Raw genomic sequence first — 19493 nt, 5'->3', positions numbered from 1 at the left:
TAATTGGTATCTTTACTAATATGCCAGTTATTCCTCATAGCTAAGAACACAGACATAATGGACCAAGAATTTGTGGCTAAAACTAGCATTCCATACAGTTAACTTGTCTTTCAGACATCATGTATGTATATAAAGGGAAATATATTCCACTATTTTTTATTCTTTGAAAATCAGTAGGAAAAGTAAGAACATTTTTAAAAAGTAAAAAAAGTTTTTGATAAAATTTTTGTGAACTAGGAACTCGATATTTTTTGCAGGTTACTAACTTTAGCAATATAACAAGTGTGTTTCCTACAAATCCTTCCGTTATCTTTTGCAGTACTGCCAACTTCCCAGGAAAACAAAGCATGAACTCCAAGCAACCCATGTCCATAAAACAATGTGCCGCTGCAAGAAGAATGAAGCTGCAGCTTTGATTGGTTTTGTAAAAAGCTCCGAGAAGGGGGATAAAAAACAGATAGAAGGAACTTCAACTGAAATTGGAAAAGCTGTACAATTGTAAAGACAGAACAGGCACATTGCCAGCCATTTCAAAAGATTGGGGTTTCCAAGTCACCCAAACAGGCAACTGAAGGGTTTTTTATTATTATTATTTCCAGGAATACTTGTAATGTTTCAGTATTAAAAACCAACAACATTTTCAAGATAATAAGCAGCATATGCTTAATATTACAGATGAAATATGAACACCAATCCATTAAAGGAACAACTGACACATAGCATCAGCTCATGTCAGGTAGAGCATGCCACTTCATCAGTTTAAGTAAAAATTGGACAAAGATTTAAACTATATATAATATATTAACTAGAAGGACATATGTAGAGCAAACCTATTAGAACTAATTTAAGTTCTACTAACTTCCAGGTGTCTAAATCAAATACAACTTAAATAATAAACTAGTGTTTATTAACATTTTAGAAATCACACTTAGCATTGATATAAACATTTTTTTTCTCATCTTCCAAAATTCCCAAAAGAAAATTTTACATGAAGAGTTCACATGATTTACTTAATTATTTATTTCCTAATTTCTAAAACAATTGAATACTGTATATGTCTACTATAAAAACAAAATTTAAAAATGAGCCTAAGTATGAACATTCAATTGCTCTACTACTAGTCAAATCCTATGTTTATATTATTTATAGGCTCTCAAAGTTGTATGTTCTGTTTTTATTATTGTAGCTAAATCACAGGTCACTGACTATAAATAAATACATTCAATTTGACATAGACTTTTGATCAATTACTTGGAATCTGGAACTCCTGAAAAGATTTCAGAAAATATATTTTAACTTTCTATTAGGATTGAATTTTATCCATATTATAAATCTTGATGAGTTGCATGCATAAATGGGGAAGGATATAAATGAAAAATCAATTATCAATTTTTATTTCAACCAACAATCAGGAAAAATAGAACTACAGAGGAGAAAGTAAGCGTTCAAACTTGCTTCAACTGTTGCACAAAATTTTGCTGCTCTGTGTGTGATAGTTCATGTTATATCTTGGAGGAGGACCAAAATAATTATTTCTTCTCCTTCAGTATTGATGTTGCAAAGGGTAAATATAGCTAATCTTAATAGTCCTATAGAAATTAAAATATGACTAATTTCTACAGCTCTATTTGCCCAGCTAATTTGACCCACCATCTATTTAAATGTAAAAGGAAACAGTTAATAAGTAAACCCAACAACAAAACTAAATTTCAAAGTCCTCTGTTAACAATCTATTATTGTATTTCACACGCACAGAAAGTCCACAGTGGGTTCTAATCTATCATATAGTACATCACTGAAATCTTTATCTCTGATCTGTCCAGGATCAAATATCTTCGACTGATTCTTAATAATAAAACTTTTCCTTAAAATTATAACTGGGATCTTTCCAAACAATTGCATCTCATTCCCCAAAGTCATAGAACTCTGTTGTGAATATGTTTGCAGCTCTTGTTCAAATTTTCATTGAATCAGAATATCTCTTAGCAGTTGTCTTCTGATTGCATATACTAAGTCTATTCCACACTCTCCATCAGTTAAGAAACTCCAGTTCATTACTGATCCATACTGACATCTCTAAGCCTTTTAAATTTATGCTTCTTTCTACTTTCTTTAATGAGCCTGCAATTCTCTTTTTCCTTCAATTCTGTCAGCAACAAATTGACTTCCAATCCATCCAATTGTAAGTCTGATTTAGCTACTAGTGCCTGTATCTGAGTATCATCCTTAGATTGATTAATGACTGTTATTAAATCATCAAACCTTTTATCTAAATTTTCATTCAGAGCTGGAATTGAAATGGATGGATTTGGTGATTTTTTTTTCTGATATCATATGTATTTTTATATTATACCAGAATTTCTGTAAGAGCACTACTCCTTCATAAGAGCTGATGACCTCTAATATTAGAATATCATTTATTTACTTTTAAATAAATCATTTTATTTTGGTGTTCTACATATTTTATCTATATGGACCATGTCAACTGCTTAATTGTCCTTTGAATGAAATGTTTTTAAAATAAACAGGAGGTTAAAAAGATAATTATATTAGAGCACAGGGGAAAGGATTTCATTTTGATGTTTCCCAAGTAAACCATGAAAAAGAGAACATGTATCAAGGCATATTGCAATTCACGTAGACTTTTTTGCCATCAGTTAAAGAAATCACTGTCTCTAGGACTATTAAGAAAAAAGACATAGTGCTGAAATCAATACAACACAGGAAATAAAGTCTATTCTGTGGTCACAGGAATATATCCACATATCCATGCTAAAGATAGGATGCAAATGGGACTTCCATGTACACAGAAATAGTAACCTAAATAAGTAGATAGATGCAATGGGAAAGTTGGATCCTATGATAATAAGAAATGTAATACTTATTGAAAGCCTAAGTTATGTAGAAGAAAATCCTTTAGTAAAGCTTTTCAAGCAGTGCACATAACTATGATAAATAAATAGTTGCCACAGAATAAATCAAGGTATAAGTATGCAAGCATTTGAGTTTTTTTTTAAAAAAAATAGCATTAAAGTTGTATCAGAAAAATTTAAAAAGCAGTTTATTAAAAATGTTAACTAATTACTTTTTAATTATTGGATTTTTTTAAAAAAAATGATGATATTTGTTCTCCATGAAATAAACTTCACAAAGAAAAACTTCAGAATATATTTTAATTAATGCCTTGAAAAACCTAAATCCATAGACTGAGCCAAAGAAAACATTTGAAGCATCCATCCCTTGCTACACTGAACATGAGTTTTACACAATACATTGGGCAGATGCCAGCTATGCTTCCTTTTAGATATTTTTGAAAAATAATATTTAGACTTGTACACCAGGCTTAGATGCTTGCTAAATCAGTACTGTAAAATAAGAGTGCAAAAACAGGTCTGCTTGATCACAGCAAGGGTCTACATAGTTCAGCCTCCTGATTCTAAGAATCCAGTTGGATTCATTCTCAAATTTCCTCTGAGCACCTTAGTAAGTCTGCTCAAACTCTCTCTGACTCATGATTTTCCAGAATTTTGAGACAAGAATGATTAAAAACAAAGAGGAGTTGATTCAATTGTCTGCAAAACAAATACAAAAATCACAATATCTTTAATAAAAAAAATTGGTTGAGTCCATGTGGTGGTTCTCATTCTATTGAATACCTTCTTCTAAGAAGAATACATAGTCCTCAGTATACTTATGTCTGGCTGTGGGGACCTATCTTCAGTTTCTTTTTTGCACTTTGATGATGCTTTTATTGTAATTGAGTTCTGGAGCATGTTACATGTTTTGTCAAATAAATGATATTAGTAAATATAACAATTTCCTCACCAACACTATTTTGCATAATCAATTTATATACTAGGGTTCCCAAAGCACATTAAGCATAGTTCTGCTTGCTTGGGTTGTCTAACCATGCTCTGCTGATTAATATCCAGAGACATACATAGAAATTTGATTTTAGCTGTAATAAATAAAAAGTACAAAAGATTTGGTCTACTAAACCTTAAAGCTATGAACTAAGAAATCATTACTTATAATTTCATTTATCAGTATCCTGCCCTTCTCACTCAGCCCACTTTCATTGTTAAACAAAACCTTCTTATATGCCTATATCCCTCTTCATAGGAAGATGTTCCATGCATGTCATTTTAGTTGACTTCTTCCATTGTGATATGATATGGGTTTTCAAAATCCTGGCATCATTCACCCATATGCATCTAAGTTTATGACTGAAAATATATGAAATAATGTATCAAGTATTTCCACATATTAGACTCTATTAATAGTCATGTAGTTTTTGCAGGATTTAAGGTCATTTTGCTCAGGAATCAAAATCCTTTCAGTAAAATTGCTTTGCACTAGTATTTGTTTTACACATTAGTCTATTAAAAGAACTATTTTGTTTGAATAGATTAAGGCAGTTATACCTAGTGTATTATTTTCTTTTTCCAGCAGCAAATTCATGAAAAGCCCAAAGGTACATAAACAATAAGGAGATTAGTAAATTGTGGTAGCAGAGGTGAGTATTTGTCATAGTTTAAATATCTGAATAAAGATTCAGAGCAGCTAAATAAAATAATACATTCACTAAATAGTTCTTAGAAGTGTTATTTTCAGGGAATTTGGCTAAACCAATATATTTAAAGATATACCTCCAATAAAAACCTAATTTTCAAAGTATACTGCTCAAAAAAATAAAGGGAACATAAACGTATAGGATCCTATACATTTGTGTTCCCTTTATTTTTTTGAGCAATATATAATATTTTAAGAATCATTTTTCAATTCCTTGTGTGTTTATGTGTGTGTATATCATTGGAGTTGTCAAAGAAATCATCATTAGCGGAGTCACATGCATAGGCTATGAGCTTCTATAGAGAGCCATTGGAAATTTCTAGAGCTAACTGGAGTGTTAGATGGAAGATTCCCCCTCATGCATACCAATCATGATTTGAAACGATTCATGCCAAGTCTGATATTTTGGATCCAAGAAGAAACTATGAGGTCATAAAATGGAGCCAGATTATATGCATTTACTAGAAAATAACGACACAAGCCAACACTTTTGGTACTAATTCTGCAGTTTTGTTACAGTTTCTATGGTTCCCATACATGGATAGCTAGTTTATTATGTGGAATTTATTAACATCAATTGACCAAAGAATGGACTGCTGCTTGGCATAATTATGATAATATGATTACTTGAAGGAAAGCTGCAGCTGTATCTGACTCTCTCCTAGACTTAGTGTGGAATTAAAGAGGACATGGCTGCTTAGTCAGGTCAAGGAAAGTATTATAATTACTATTATATATTTGGAGAAGAACTGGGAAGTAAGACCATACCCTTCACATGGATTTCTGGAGATCAAAGTATTCTTGTACAAAGGATTTTCACTGACTCTCATATGGCTGACTTTCAAAAAGCCAGGATAATATTCTGAACCAAGCTGTAAAATACAGGGTATTGAGACTGATGTTTGATGGAAGGAGAATAAAGGATGGTTCATTGGCAGAGATAGGCTTTGTAAGAAGATACAGCTGATGCAAAAAAGAAGCAACCATTGGCTGTAAGGTCATCTAAAATTATGAGAAAGATGCAGATGGATAAATTCTGTTAATCCTTACAAAGAGTTTGGTGTTTAGGGGAACAGGTGGAAAACAATGTAGCAGAGGTGCATTCCATCAGAACAAAAAGTTTCTTCTTATTTTCTGGAAATCCCATCCTTCTTGCAGAAGGTTAAGTATTGAAAGCTACAAAAAAATCTTTTGATAAGAGTCAGAGCTAAGGGATGCAGTTTTTATTCTTGAATACTCAGCTAACTATGGATGAACTGATTGATGACCACACTGTTGTATGCATGTACAGTAGATTGAAAGTGGGGTAGACCTTGTCAGCTTGTTTGGTATTGGGCAACCCACATAACCAACATAATTGTTGCATATAAATATACATTTCACCCTGAAGACAATCCTGAAAGACTCAAAGTGGAACTATTAGTTCATTAATATACCATCTAATATAGACCAATACAGGAGACTGGGGATTAAGCGCCTCGTCTGATCATAAATGTTACAATAGTGGGGAAGTGCCCTGGGGAGAAAGGCACAAAGATAGATGTTTGTATTGACCAGGGGTGTCAAACTACCAGCCCACAGGCCGGATGCATCATGCCGAAACCGCGCCCAACCCATTGCCTGCAATGGAAAAAAAATCGCAATATGTTGCAACACGTTACATGACGTTGCGAGTTTGACACCCCTGGTTTAGACTTTCTAGTATAGGCTACCAGAAGACAGGGTCCTTAAATGAGAACGTTCTTCCTGAAAAAATACTAAGCCTTTAGCTTAAGTCCTGTAGAATGTAATCAAACCTGCTGAAGAAGGATATTGAAGAATACACTCATCTTGGCTGATGAATTTATCCTTAGGAAAACTTGCTATACCTGATGCTTGTTTTCTGTAATATGGGATAGAAGTTGGGTATTTTGTCCAATTAATAATATTTTACCACACATGCCTGATAGTTTGTAATGTGAAAAGAAAGCACAGCAGAAAGTTGCTGCCTGGGAACCAGAATGATAAGACTTCACTATAATAATATATTGAATGCTGAAATGAAAACTTTTCTTTTCTTTTATAAATATTCTCTGTGCAGTGAGAGGTTGATGGCATGATAAATGGTTTATTGCAGTGGTGGGATTCAAATAATTTAACAACTGATTCTCTGCCCTAATGTAAAATCTGTTTGTCATTATCACCAGCGCGACACACCTCGCATTGTCATCATCACTGGCATGATGCACCTCGCATCATTGTCATCACTGGCATGATGTGCCTCACTGCAGCGGTGGTATCACCAGTGAAACATGCCTCATGGCGGTGGTGTCACAAACATGAGGCATCTTGCAGATTTATCATAACTGGTTCGCTGAACTCAACTAAAAATTAGATATCGGTTCTGCCGAACTGGTGCGAACCTGCTGAATCCTGTCACTGGTTTATTGCAGCTACTTGCAGCTACTGATAGATGTGGTCCTCCACTATTTAAGATAGCTGTTCCATCATTCTAGCAATATGTTTACTATAGAAGGAGAATTGAGTATGTGTTCTCCAATCCAACATAAGACAATACAGATATAGAAGCTGAATAGATCCAGGAAGTGTTTGAGGCCTAGTAATCACATTCAGAAAGATTGTCTTATGGAGAGATGGGATGGATTCTCTAATTCAACTGAACTAGCAGATCTCTTAAGATAAGAGGTAGCAGATCTCTTGAGGCCCTGAATGTACTGGTCTCACTTCTGACCAAAACAGTAATGAACTTTGGGCAAGAGGCTGTGCAGAGCCAGAGCTTTGATATGAGATCTGACTAGAAGGACTAAGATGTCATAATAAGGTGACCAACCGTCCTCCTTTTGGAAGGACAGTCCTCCTTTTTTGAGTTCTGTCCTCCCTTGAAAAGTGTCCTCCTAAATGTCCTCCTGTTCCATATACCGTTCTCCTTTTGGGAGGACAGTCCTCCTTTTGTGAGTTCTGTCCTCTCTCGAAAATGTCCTCCTAAATATCCTCTTTTTGACGACTAATCTGCAGGGCTTTTGTTTCCTCATAGAACGCTCAGAAGGCGTTCCGGGACCTTTTCTTTTATTTTTTTTCAACTTTTGCATCTACTCCCCCTATTGGCTTTCGAAAGCCAATAGGAATTGCTGCTGAGCACGCCAAAACGCCCAGGTGGCAAACTTTGCACGTGCAAGTTGCAGGAACTTGCACCCCTCACTGCTACCCAACTACACGATCTCCTACTTCTTAGTTCCAAAGATAGCTGGAGGAGACTGGAGCGATAAGTTTCACTTGATCTTCCCTGTTTGGTTCTACGCGGGGATACACAGGGTAGGCGGTGGTGCTGGGGGGCGGCTGGGGGGGGTGGCTGCAGGACCAGAGCCGGCGCGGCTGGTGCTTTGCAAGCTGCGGGGCCGGCTCTACGGGGATGGGCAGGGGGGGCGGTGGTGCTGGGGGCGATGGGGGGGGCGGTGGTGCTGGGGGGCGGCTGCAGGGCTGGGGGGCGGCTGGTGCTTTGCAAGCTGCGGGGCCGGTTCTACCGGGATGCGCAGGGTGGATGGTGGTGCTGCCCCTGGTGCTTTGCGAGCCGTAGGGCCGGCTCTCCACGGCAGGGCAGCAGTGCTGGCGGGGCGGCAGTGGGCAGGGGCGCGACGGGCAGTTGACCTTCCATGGGCTGCGCCAGCTGGTGGTCTATGCAGTGCTGACCTGCGCTGCCACCACTTCACCCTGCGCGTCTACATGGCCATCCTGGAGCACCTGGCTCACAACACCTGCCTCCGCCGCCCACCCCCGCGCAGTCCAGCCATGTAGATTTTTGGACAAGTGAGAAATCGAGATTGAATATTGATACTCTAGCTGCAGCACTTGCCGTAAAATTCAATATGAAGGATATTTCTTGTTCAGATATTTCCAATATATTGTTAGAAGATGATACATTGACAAAAAATATTCATTCAATGGAAAAGTACTCATTTAAATAATTAATAGGCATGTAAGCATAATTACAATATAAAATGTTATTGTTACAAATGTTTTTTATTAGGCATTTATCATATTATAGTGTATTCTGTATTATTGTTGCAATAAATACAATGTTTCTTTTATTTACGATATTTTTTTCTTAAATTTATTCGTGTCCTCCTTTTTGTTGTAAAAAAGTTGGTCACCTTAGTCATAAGGATGCAAAAACAATGCTAGTCTTGGATTTTTTTTCTGGAAATCAACTAACATATTTAGATGGAAAAAATATAAGTGGAAAACCAGGATATGTAATGAAATAAATCAGCTTACATTTGGCTGTTCCAAGAAGTATATATCTATTGATTAGGAACATGATAAGAGCGATGCCATGGAGGTAATAATCATTATTGAGAAGATATAATGGTTCCAATGACTGGAGAGAGATGGCATTCAAAAGCAAGGTGTCCAGCTACATACTCAGGTATCTCATGATACAGTATAGGCAGGGAAATATCTTACTAGTCATTTGGTAAATAAAAAATTATCTGGAGCAAGAAGCCTCCAAAGAACTCTATGAGAAATCACATAGAACCCATGACAACTGGACAATCCAGATTGCTGAATCTAGCAATGGGGGAACTGGTAGCAATAGAGCTTAAGAAGGCCAATTTCAGAGAGGCCACAGAATTGTTATTCCTTTTCTTTTTGCCCAGCTTGGGGATGAACAGGGAAGGCTTCCTTTTATTTAGTGAGTTACTTGTGCTGATGAAAATTAGCAGAGGCCCAGAAGATGCGGAATTTAAAAACTCTTGAAAAAATGTGTGTGACTCCCCAGCCAACTTCTGTGAAATGGTAGGAATTCTAAAGATGAGGGAGCTATAATAGCTTGTCTAAGGACTTGTTCCAAAAGAGTGGCTTGTAAACACATGAAGAATTGTATTGAACTTACGTAGCAAACACTTAGTTAGCAGTTCTTACAAGAATCTGTTACATGATTTCTTCAAAGCAAAAGAGGCAAATCATATGTACTTCCATGGGGCAGGAGGTTGCTTCCCAATATTAGTCCTTTAGGGTCGTAAGACTGAGACCAGTCAGAGAGTAAGGGAAAAGACAAGAATGTCATTAATTATATATGTATCAAGTATCCTACAGCATGCACTGAGTTGATCAGGCAATATTATACTACTAGGAGCATGATGATGATGATGATGATGATGATAGAATATCTGCAGATATTCATATAGTGACCTGACAGCAATTGTTTTTACCTTGGCAGCATAAAAAAATATTCTGCTGTGAGATCACCACACTATTCTGACTGATAGAAACATTTGGACCTCTTTTTTAAGCAATGAAAGTTCAACTAAGTATATATTTTCTTGAACATTTTGGAGACTGGAACCTAATTGTCTTTTGTATTAGTTCAGTATATATATATATATATATATTATTGTACTGTAAAATGTTATGTTCAAAAATTTTATATGGAAATGAAAATTTCAAAACAAATATATGTTATACAAAGATATGATTTTTAACGCATGTTTCCAAGTTTCAATCATAGAATTACAATTTAAAACATGGAAACTGAAATAGACTAGTAATAGACTGTAATAGCTCTACACATGAGTAAAGTCACATCATACTGGAGGCAACTTTTTCTTTTCTTCTATCTTTTGTCCTCCTGAGATGCAAAACATTTTAAAGTTTTTGGAAATCTTTTTAGAAGCCAAATTAGTTGCTGACTGGAGGTCAGAGCAGGAAAGTCTGTGGAAATATAAGGTAGATTGTTGATTGGGATTATTAATATTTGTTAATATTTGTTTTGGAATTTACTGAAGTTTCATGGAAGGAACAGAACAGCCAGATCTTTGCCAAGTTATAATCAAACATCTCAAAATAAACTAAGTCTGAAGACTTTTTTTCTGAATTTAAAGAAGTACTTCCTATATCTCTTTTATAGTTCTAAACTAGTTCTATCTTACATTTCCTGTTTTTCTCATATAGGTAGTCAACCCATCAACTTTTTTCATATTGACAACGTATGAAACCATTCAATAAAATTATGGGTCACAGTTCCTTTCAGTACTGCTTCCATTATTTAGCTGGCAAAATTACTCTTTTGACCAATGTAGAATGCCATACTGAAATATTTTAGTTACTTCTTTAAATACATATGTTAGGCATATGATATCACATGACAGTCAAATCTTGTGCATGGAATGCAGAGTCAATAATTATTAAAAGAAGACCACCACAGGAAAAATGATCTTGAATGTTAAGTGAATTTTTAAACAAAAACCTTGTTTAAATCAAAAGAAAACAAAAATTGTGGCAATCATGTCAAGTCCCTTTAAAGAATAGTATAACTCATTTCCTTGTAGTGATTTTGAAAATCTCATAAAAATCCTCACAAGCCTCCCTTAAAATAACAAGAAAATGCAGTCTTGAAAAGAATCTGAAACCTATTCAGAACAATGCTAACATTTGAAGGAAGGCTCAGGATGAATCTGGTTCATGGGGCTAACTCAAAGCCTTGCAATTGTTTCAGTTGTTTATGAATCTCAGCCTTCATAATGCTAAGAAAATGTGCTGTCTCTTAAAGATGTTCTTTGCAGATATGTCACACATTCTGCATTGTTTCATGGCACTCAAGCATTAAATATCCCAGGGGTAATCCACCCTTATTTTAACGGCTGATGAAAGATCCAGTGCCTGAGCAAAATCAGTTGGAGGAAAGGGAAGTCTTGTCGGAAACAAGATTAATCTTGTAATGAGTGTTGGGTCCTGATAACCCATCTCTGCAGAGAACTGCTTTAACTGAAGGGCAATTAACCTTCATTTGACAAGTTTTGCCTAACTGTTATAAACAACTTTAAGGACAACTTCACTTTTGTAAAACCTACACAATCTGAAGCCTGAATAATAAGAACAGGTTCCCAGTGTTGATCTGGGGTGTAGGAATGGGATGAATAATTTCTGAACTTTGTTTAATTATTGGATAATAAATTACTATATTTGGGTAATTAATACATTCATACATATAAAAATCCAGTTTAAAGCTAATTGGAGATAGATTGTAGTAAAAATACTGAAATCTACAATATCATTTATCTGGAATCTATTACATGATTTACCCACTTTGCCAATTATGAACAATTTTACAAGATTTTATCTTAAACAGCTTCCGGTGGGAGGCGACGGCGATGGCGGCTAGCTTTTAGCCGTCCAGCTGGGGAAGTGTCAGAGCCGCGGAGCGCAGCGCGCATCAGCTGGCCCGCGGCTCGGAAATCCCTTCCCGGGCAAAGGGAAGGGATAGAGAACGCAAGAGTAGAGGTAGAACCCCTAACCCCCCTCTGGATTTATTTCTAGAGGGGGTGAAAGGAGTGTTCCCTCGGAGCTCTTGCTGATCTCCGCCTCCCAGCTGTTTTTGCTTCCTAGGAAGCAAAAGAAACCGCCGCTTCTATCTCCGTGTTTACAGCATTTTGGTGAGTAATTTTTAAACGGACGGAGCAGTTTAAAGGATTTTTTGTTATATTTTAGGTGTTTATTTTTTTTATCTTTTGATTTTTACTATTTTTCCTCCTTTTCTTTGTTATACTAGTGAAAGGACTTAAGATGGCGTTTTGAAAGTGTCGGAGTTTTTTTTTCCTTTCTCTTTTGTTTTACTTTCCCTTTTTAAGGATTGTTTTTTGCTTTTGCTTTTGCTTTTGGCTTAGAATTTTTTTTTTTTGAATTGTTTGCTCTTTTACTACTTATTCTTGGGATTTATTCTGGACTTTTAATGATTATAGTTTGTCTCTTTTTAAAAATTCTTTTTTTCTTTTTTTCCTCCTCCCTTTTTGGCTGGAGGGGAAAGGGAAGTGACAATTGTGCTTTTTAAAATGGCTTCAAAGAGGCAGCAGCCTTCCTCAGTACCCAAGGTTATTTCTTCTCCTATAACTTCCACTGCACAGCTACAACAACAATCTAAACATGCACCACCGGCTCAGCCACCACCCTCCCCTCCTTTACCTGGACTTTCAGTGCAAGAGGTTAGAGGTATAATGGGAGAGATTGTAGTTCAAATGAGAGAGGAAATGACTCAATTTGTTTCACAGATTAAATCAGAAATTAAATCTGATCTCAAAGAAGAGATAACGGGGATAAAGTCTAAATTGCAAGAAAATAATAATGAATTACGACAAGATATACTGGCAGCTGTTTCAGGTTTGGCTACTGTGGTGGTTAAGCTCGATGCAAGGCTTGAGGAAGTGGAAGACAAAGTTGACTCTTTAGATGACAAAATTCAAGACGTGGAAAGGAAGGTGGACTCCTCACAAGAAGATATTTTGATGTTTCAGTACAGACAGATGGAGTATGCTCTGAGGATTAGAGGCCTCAAGGAAGATATGAATCAAGATTTGATGGAGGTGGTTCTTAGTGATCTGGCGCTGGCTTTGGATATGGATAAAGGAGAATTACAGAGAGAAGTAGAAAAAATTTATAGACTCAACTCCTGGATTGCTAAGCAGAAGAATTTGCCCAGAGATGTGGTGATTTACTTTACAAAGAAGTCCCTGCGGAATGAGATTATACAAGCTTTTTACAACAAAAGATTTCAGATTGCCGCCCAAGATGTCATCATTCTAAAGGAAATCCCATCTAAAATCTTAAGAAGTAGGAAAGATTTTGCTTTTTTAACCAATGAGCTTAAAGCTAGATCGATGCCATTCAGATGGGAAATTCCGATGGGTATCGTTTTGAGCCATGCTGGGACACGTTACAGATTGAACACAGTTGACAAAGCTAGAGATTTCTATACTTCGGTCCTGAGTGCAGGCTCAACTTCATCTGGTCGGAAATCTTTGAGTGCTAAGGAACCTGAGCAGCAATCTGAGGCACTAGATTTGGTTTCCGCAGGGATGATAGAAGTGGCAAAGCAACGCCAAACGGAGGCTAAAGAGCAGAGGATGACTCGTGCAGCTTATAAGCGTAAAGAGAAAGAGCAACGTAAAAAAGAGCCCAAAGAGAATTCTCCTGGAAGTCCATCACCGCCGGTGGGAGGAGCAAGACCCAAGAGTTATGCAACACATGCAGCTCTGTCAGAGTTTGATGGTGTCTTCTCCAGGCTGCGTGCCAAGGGAGATGGCAAAGTTTTTGACCTGGAATGTTAATGGATTGAATTCTCCTCAGAAACGGAAAAAAATCTTTTATTATTTGAAGCAACATACCAATGATGTTATTTGTTTACAGGAAACTCATATTCTACTTAAAGATCAGAAATATTTAGTTAATGCTCGTTTGGGATCTCATTTTATATCTCCTGCACCTGGGAAGAAAGGGGGAGTTGTTATATATGTCAAACAAAACCTGCCAGCTTGTCTGGTAGAATCAGATCCCCAGGGGAGATATGTGATGATTGAACTTGGTATTTATGGTAAGAAAGTACTTATAGTTGGACTTTATGCTCCAAATCAACAACAGGAACAATTTTATAAACAGTTACACCAAAAAATAACTTTGCTTGACTATAGATCAGTGGTACTAATGGGTGATTGGAATGGTGTCTTAGACACACAAAGGGATAAGAAAGGTTCCTCTCCTTTTCTTAAACAAGCAAGGCTACCTAAAGCCTTTTTTGATATGAAAGAAGACTGGGAATTAAGGGACTATTGGCGGGAACGTAATCAAGAGGAGAGAGACTTTACTTTTTTTTCTGACAGACACCAATCTTTTTCAAGAATTGACTTTTTCTTGATTACCACGGATTTGTATAATAAAGTAAAGAATGTAAAGATTTTTCCTAGATCACTGACGGATCATAGTCCAGTTTGGATGGAGTTGATTCAAGAGAAAGAGGAAAGAAGATCCTGGAGAGTTAATGAAAATTTGTTTAGACAAGAGAAGAATGTTCAAAAACTAAAGGAGTGTTTAAAGGACTATTTTGCTTTGAATATGTACAAGGGGACTTCAATGTCAATGGTATGGGATGCAGGTAAAGCATTTATGCGCGGTGTTTTGATAAAAATGAATAATTTTTATAAGCGAAATCAGATTCAGAAACGTAGAGAACTTGAAGATGAAATTAAACTAAAAGAAAGGGCTTTGATTCTAAATCCTTCTGATGAAAGTACTAAAGAATCTGTAAAGTTATTAAGGTCACAATTTAATATGTTGATAGCAGATCAAGCTGCAACCAATTTATTATTTATGAAACAAAATACATTTTGTAATGCTAATAAGCCGGGGAGATGGTTGGCTTATCAATTAAGAAAGAAACAGAGACAGAGAATAATAGAGAAAATAAATTATAAGGGTAAACTAGTTTCTCAGAAGGAATTAATTAAAAAATCTTTTTTGGATTATTATCAAAACCTATACAAATCTACTAATGTACAACTGTTAGATATAAATAAATATTTAGCTGAGGCAAGTTTTCCTAAACTGACTGAGGATCAGAAATATGAAATTAATGGTTTAATCACTAAGGAGGAAATCGCCTCAGCAATTCAACAATTGAAATTAGGGAAAGCACCGGGTACGGATGGGTTAACAGCTGTTTATTATAAAGCCTTAATGGAGGAGATGATTCAACCATTAAATGATCTTTTTAATGGTATCTTACAGGGTTTAGAGATTCCTCCTTCATGGCGTAGTGCTTTTATATCATTGATTCCAAAGGAGGATCAAGATCTTACTTTACCAAAAAACTATAGGCCTATATCTCTTTTAAACGTGGATTATAAGATATTTGTAAAAATTTTGGTAAATAGGCTTATGAGGGTGGTGCATCATCTTGTGCATAAAGATCAATCAGGGTTTATAACAGGAAGGTATATGAAAAACAATGTTAGACAAATTATTAATTTACTAGAATACTTAGATAAGAACAACCAAGTTTCTGCAGGGCTCATATTTTTAGATGCTGAAAAAGCATTTGACCAACTGAATTGGCATTTTATGCTAAGAGTAATGGAAGAAATGAATTTTGGTGAAAACATATTACAAGCCCTTAAGGTAATATATCAAAAACAAACAGCACAACTTATTGTTAATGGAGGTTTGTCGGAGGTTTTCACAATAGAGAAAGGTACTAGACAGGGGTGTCCTTTATCGCCATTGTTGTTTGTTTTAACATTGGAAATATTATTGATTAAAATTCGAGAGTCTCAGGAAATTAAAGGAATATATGTTAATAAAAAAGAATATAAGTTGAGAGCTTTTGCGGATGACTTGGTTGTTACTTTGTCGCAACCTGACTATTCTGTAGTAAACTTATTACAGTTGATTCACCATTATGGTTTGGTCTCGGGTTTTAAGATTAATGTAAATAAGACTAAAATTTTACCTAAAAATATGTCGAGTCAGGAGAAGCAGATTTTGGTTAACTCGACGGGTTTTGAGATTGTTAATAAGGTAAAATATTTGGGGGTGATGCTGTCTGTTTCTAATGCAAAATTATTTAAAAACAATTATGAAAGGTTGTGGGTCGGGGTACAGAAAGACTTGAAGAACTGGGAAAAGCTGCAATTATCCCTCATGGGAAGAATTGCAGTGATAAAAATGAATATTCTACCCAAGTTTCTTTTTTTGTTTCAAATGTTACCAATTTTGAAAAATGAGATTAATTTAAATGAGTGGCAGAAGGGTCTCAATAAATTTATTTGGGCAGGGAAAAAACCAAGGGTTAAGTTCAAAATTATGCAAGACTTCCGTGAGAGGGGTGGACTCAAGGTACCAAATTTGAAATTATATTATGATGCGGTGGTTTTAACATTAATTAGTGACTGGGTAAATTTGACAAATTCTGAGATACTTTATCTAGAGGGATGGGATTTACTTTATGGGTGGCATGCCTATTTAATATTTAATAAAAAAATAGATTGGGCTTTTAAATCTCATATTTTAAGAATTTCTTTACTTAGGATTTGGAGAAAATATTATAAAAGTGATTTTAAAGTACCATTATGGGCTATACCTTGGCATGCGATAGAAGGAATAAAAAGAGGGGTTAAAATGGATATGGTGTCTTATAGACAGTTACTTAAATGGGATGGACAAAACTGGCAATTAAAATCACGGGAAGAATTAGCACAAGAAAATTTTACTTATTCTTGGTTCCAATATAGGCAACTACTAGATAGATGGAAGATGGATTGTAAGGTGGGTTTTCTTAGAGAAGATGAAAATCTTATTAAGCAACTGAAGGATCAAAGACAAACCCACATTAAGAGAATTTATGGGGTTTTAGTTGAATTGGACTCAGAAACGGAACTAATTAAAGATTGTATGATTAGATGGGCGCAGAACTTTGGTGAGCCAGTTTCATTGGACACCTGGGAAACTATTTGGGTGAGAAATGTCAAATTTACTCAAGCACAGAATTTAAGGGAGAATTTTTATAAAATGTTTTATAGATGGCACCTTGATCCACAAAAAATGTCTTATATGTACCCTGACGTGCAACCTAAATGCTGGAGATGTGGTTACAAGGAGGCTTCTTATTATCATATTTGGTGGTCATGCAGAGAGATAAAAGCATTTTGGATCAAAATATGGTGGAATATCCAGAGAATTTTTAGAAGGAGGGTAAAATTCACTCCGCAATTATTTTTGTTAGGTATTGTTACAGATTGTGATACAAAGGAGGTTGTATTGATGTTAAACTTGATCACAGCCGCGAGGCTGTTGGTTGGACAATATTGGAAGAAGGAATCTTTGCCTACATTGCAGGAATGGTTTTTTAAAGTAGCTTATCTGGCGGAAATGGCAAAGATTTCGGCTTTCTTAAAGCAACAAACGCAAGAGAAGTTTTTTGCTATCTGGGACAAATGGATAAAATTTATACAATTTAGATTGGGTATACAAAAATATTATATAGCCTTTTCATAAGTTTTATTTTTATATATATTATAGATATCTTTTTTATATATATAAATATAGAGTTTTTAATTTAATTTTTATTTTTTTTTTTATTTCTTAAGCCTATATTCTGCTCTGGGAAGCTCAGGGGGGGGGGAAGGGAGGGTTTTTGGGAGGGGTGTGGGGTGGGGTTTTTTTTTTTTTATATGTATTGTTTAATTTTTTTTTCTCTTTTGTATATGTTGTTTTTTGTTCTGTATTGTTCTTGTTTTTTTTGTAAAATTTATAAAACTTTTAATAAAAAAAAAAAAAAAAAAAAAAAAGATTTTATCTTAAACCAGTATAGTTATGGTTGTGATATTTTATGTATCATTTCTTTTTTAAAAATAACCACAGTAAAGTTTATTAAACAATTTATTCCACATTGATAACAAAGCAATGGTTTGTCCTTCCTAAAGTTCAGGTAACATCTAATTGAATTGTTTGCTGTGTAATGCATATCACAACAGATTCCACTTGTTTTGTAGAATCATATAAAAAACCCTCCCTTTTTAACAACTCTGTAATCTCTTAATTCAGGGTAGAGTCAGGGTGACAATCATATATTTTATTTAATTCCATATAGTGTAATGAAATGAGTATATATTTCTGAAGCATTTTTGAAAATTATAACATGTTCCTCAACATTATTACTATTTTTAAAAAATTGTTAATTGCTGAACATTTCTGTTGAATAGAAATTCATTCTTTCTAATGAATTAGATATGAATAGACAGGAAGTTCCCATTGAAAAATTTCCTTTAATGACAGCCCCTGAACTGATGAGCTATCAAAAAGGAAATGGAGACAGGAAATATCTGTCTACAGGTTTGTTATCATTATCATAAGAATTTTGCCAATATATTTACTATTTACCTAGGTAGTAAGTGTATTTTTCTACAAAATATTTTTAGCTCTCAAGAATGACAAATGTCCACCAAAAATATTGGTCGCTAACAGAATTGATTCATAATTTTGAAGTGACTGCATTATTTAGAAACATAAGAGAAATATTTTTGTCTTGTTCTTCTTCCTTCCTTCCTTCAGCCACATGGCAGATTGATTCTGATTGTTGTATTGACACTTTACAGCAGCCATTTCCAGCCTACTGCTTTCCAGATAGGTTAGGCTATAATTGTTATTACTTATAAGTCATACTTTTGAAGCATACCATATCTGAGATAGTTACATTATGTGCTCCATTTGACAAACCAATGTAATGAGCAAATATTTCTGCAGAACCAAAAAAAGAAAACCATAGCTCAGCAGAAAGGGAAACTGGGACTGCTTGTTATTACTTTCTTAGAATTCGTTATATAAGTTCATCCATAAAGAAATGAGTTCATGAATTAGCAGGATTGTGTCTGTTGATCTCACTGAAGTCTTGTTGCATTCATCTGAACCCATGAAGATAGTTTATATGTGTTCAGGTTATGCACAATAGATTTGGTATGCATGACTGGAGATTCTGCAGAGTATAGCAAACATCAGTCATATAGAACGAAACTATTTGTATAACTTCAGAAAAAAGTTAGCTATATTATTCCAGTTTGTAATAAACAAAATTAAGTGAATAGGTCCAGGACTTGCTAATAGCTATAATTACTTCATTGTTAAAGCTCATCTATTGAGCTATATTTCTATCTCATCCTACTATTAGGTAACATAATCATAGTACTTACGTAATTAAATTCAAATTTCCAACCTGTCTATGCTAAAAGAGTAAAGCATTTCTACACAATTTTTAAGAGTTTATCCATTAAGAACTACCACTTTAGGATATAATTTTCAGATTCTTACATAAATTTATATCTGAAAATTCAGTGAAGATTTTTATTTATTTATTTACTCAATTTCTGTAATCACCCATCTCAATCCAATTGACTCTGGGCAATGAACAATATCACAATAATTAAAACCATAAAACAAAAAAGCAGTTACAAATATTTTTGAAGATGTATTTTTCATAAAGCTAGGCTTATTGTGTAGATTTCTTTTAACATTTCAGACAAATCCATTTCTTTTAAAAATAATATAGTTTTGAGAATACTATTTTTCTAATAACAAATACGAGTGCAGTTATTTAAGTGCTGTTG

At 35.0% G+C, this 19493-nt stretch overlaps 1 protein-coding gene across 4 annotated transcripts in view; it reads right to left on the bottom strand.

Moving 5' to 3' along the window:
• ERG (ETS transcription factor ERG) overlaps nucleotides 1–19493 on the bottom strand; it is a 115706-nt gene that overhangs the window by 21590 nt on the left and 74623 nt on the right. The gene's annotated exons all lie outside the window — the stretch shown is intronic.

The sequence above is a fragment of the Crotalus tigris genome, unplaced genomic scaffold, assembly GCF_016545835.1.
Source record: "Crotalus tigris isolate CLP2741 ecotype Arizona unplaced genomic scaffold, ASM1654583v1 scf7180000017601.7605149639:7615979, whole genome shotgun sequence".
Classification (NCBI taxonomy): Eukaryota; Metazoa; Chordata; class Lepidosauria; order Squamata; family Viperidae; genus Crotalus; species Crotalus tigris.
The sequence above is the reverse complement of the archived record's forward strand: the minus strand, read 5'-3'. Positions and strand labels throughout refer to the sequence as shown.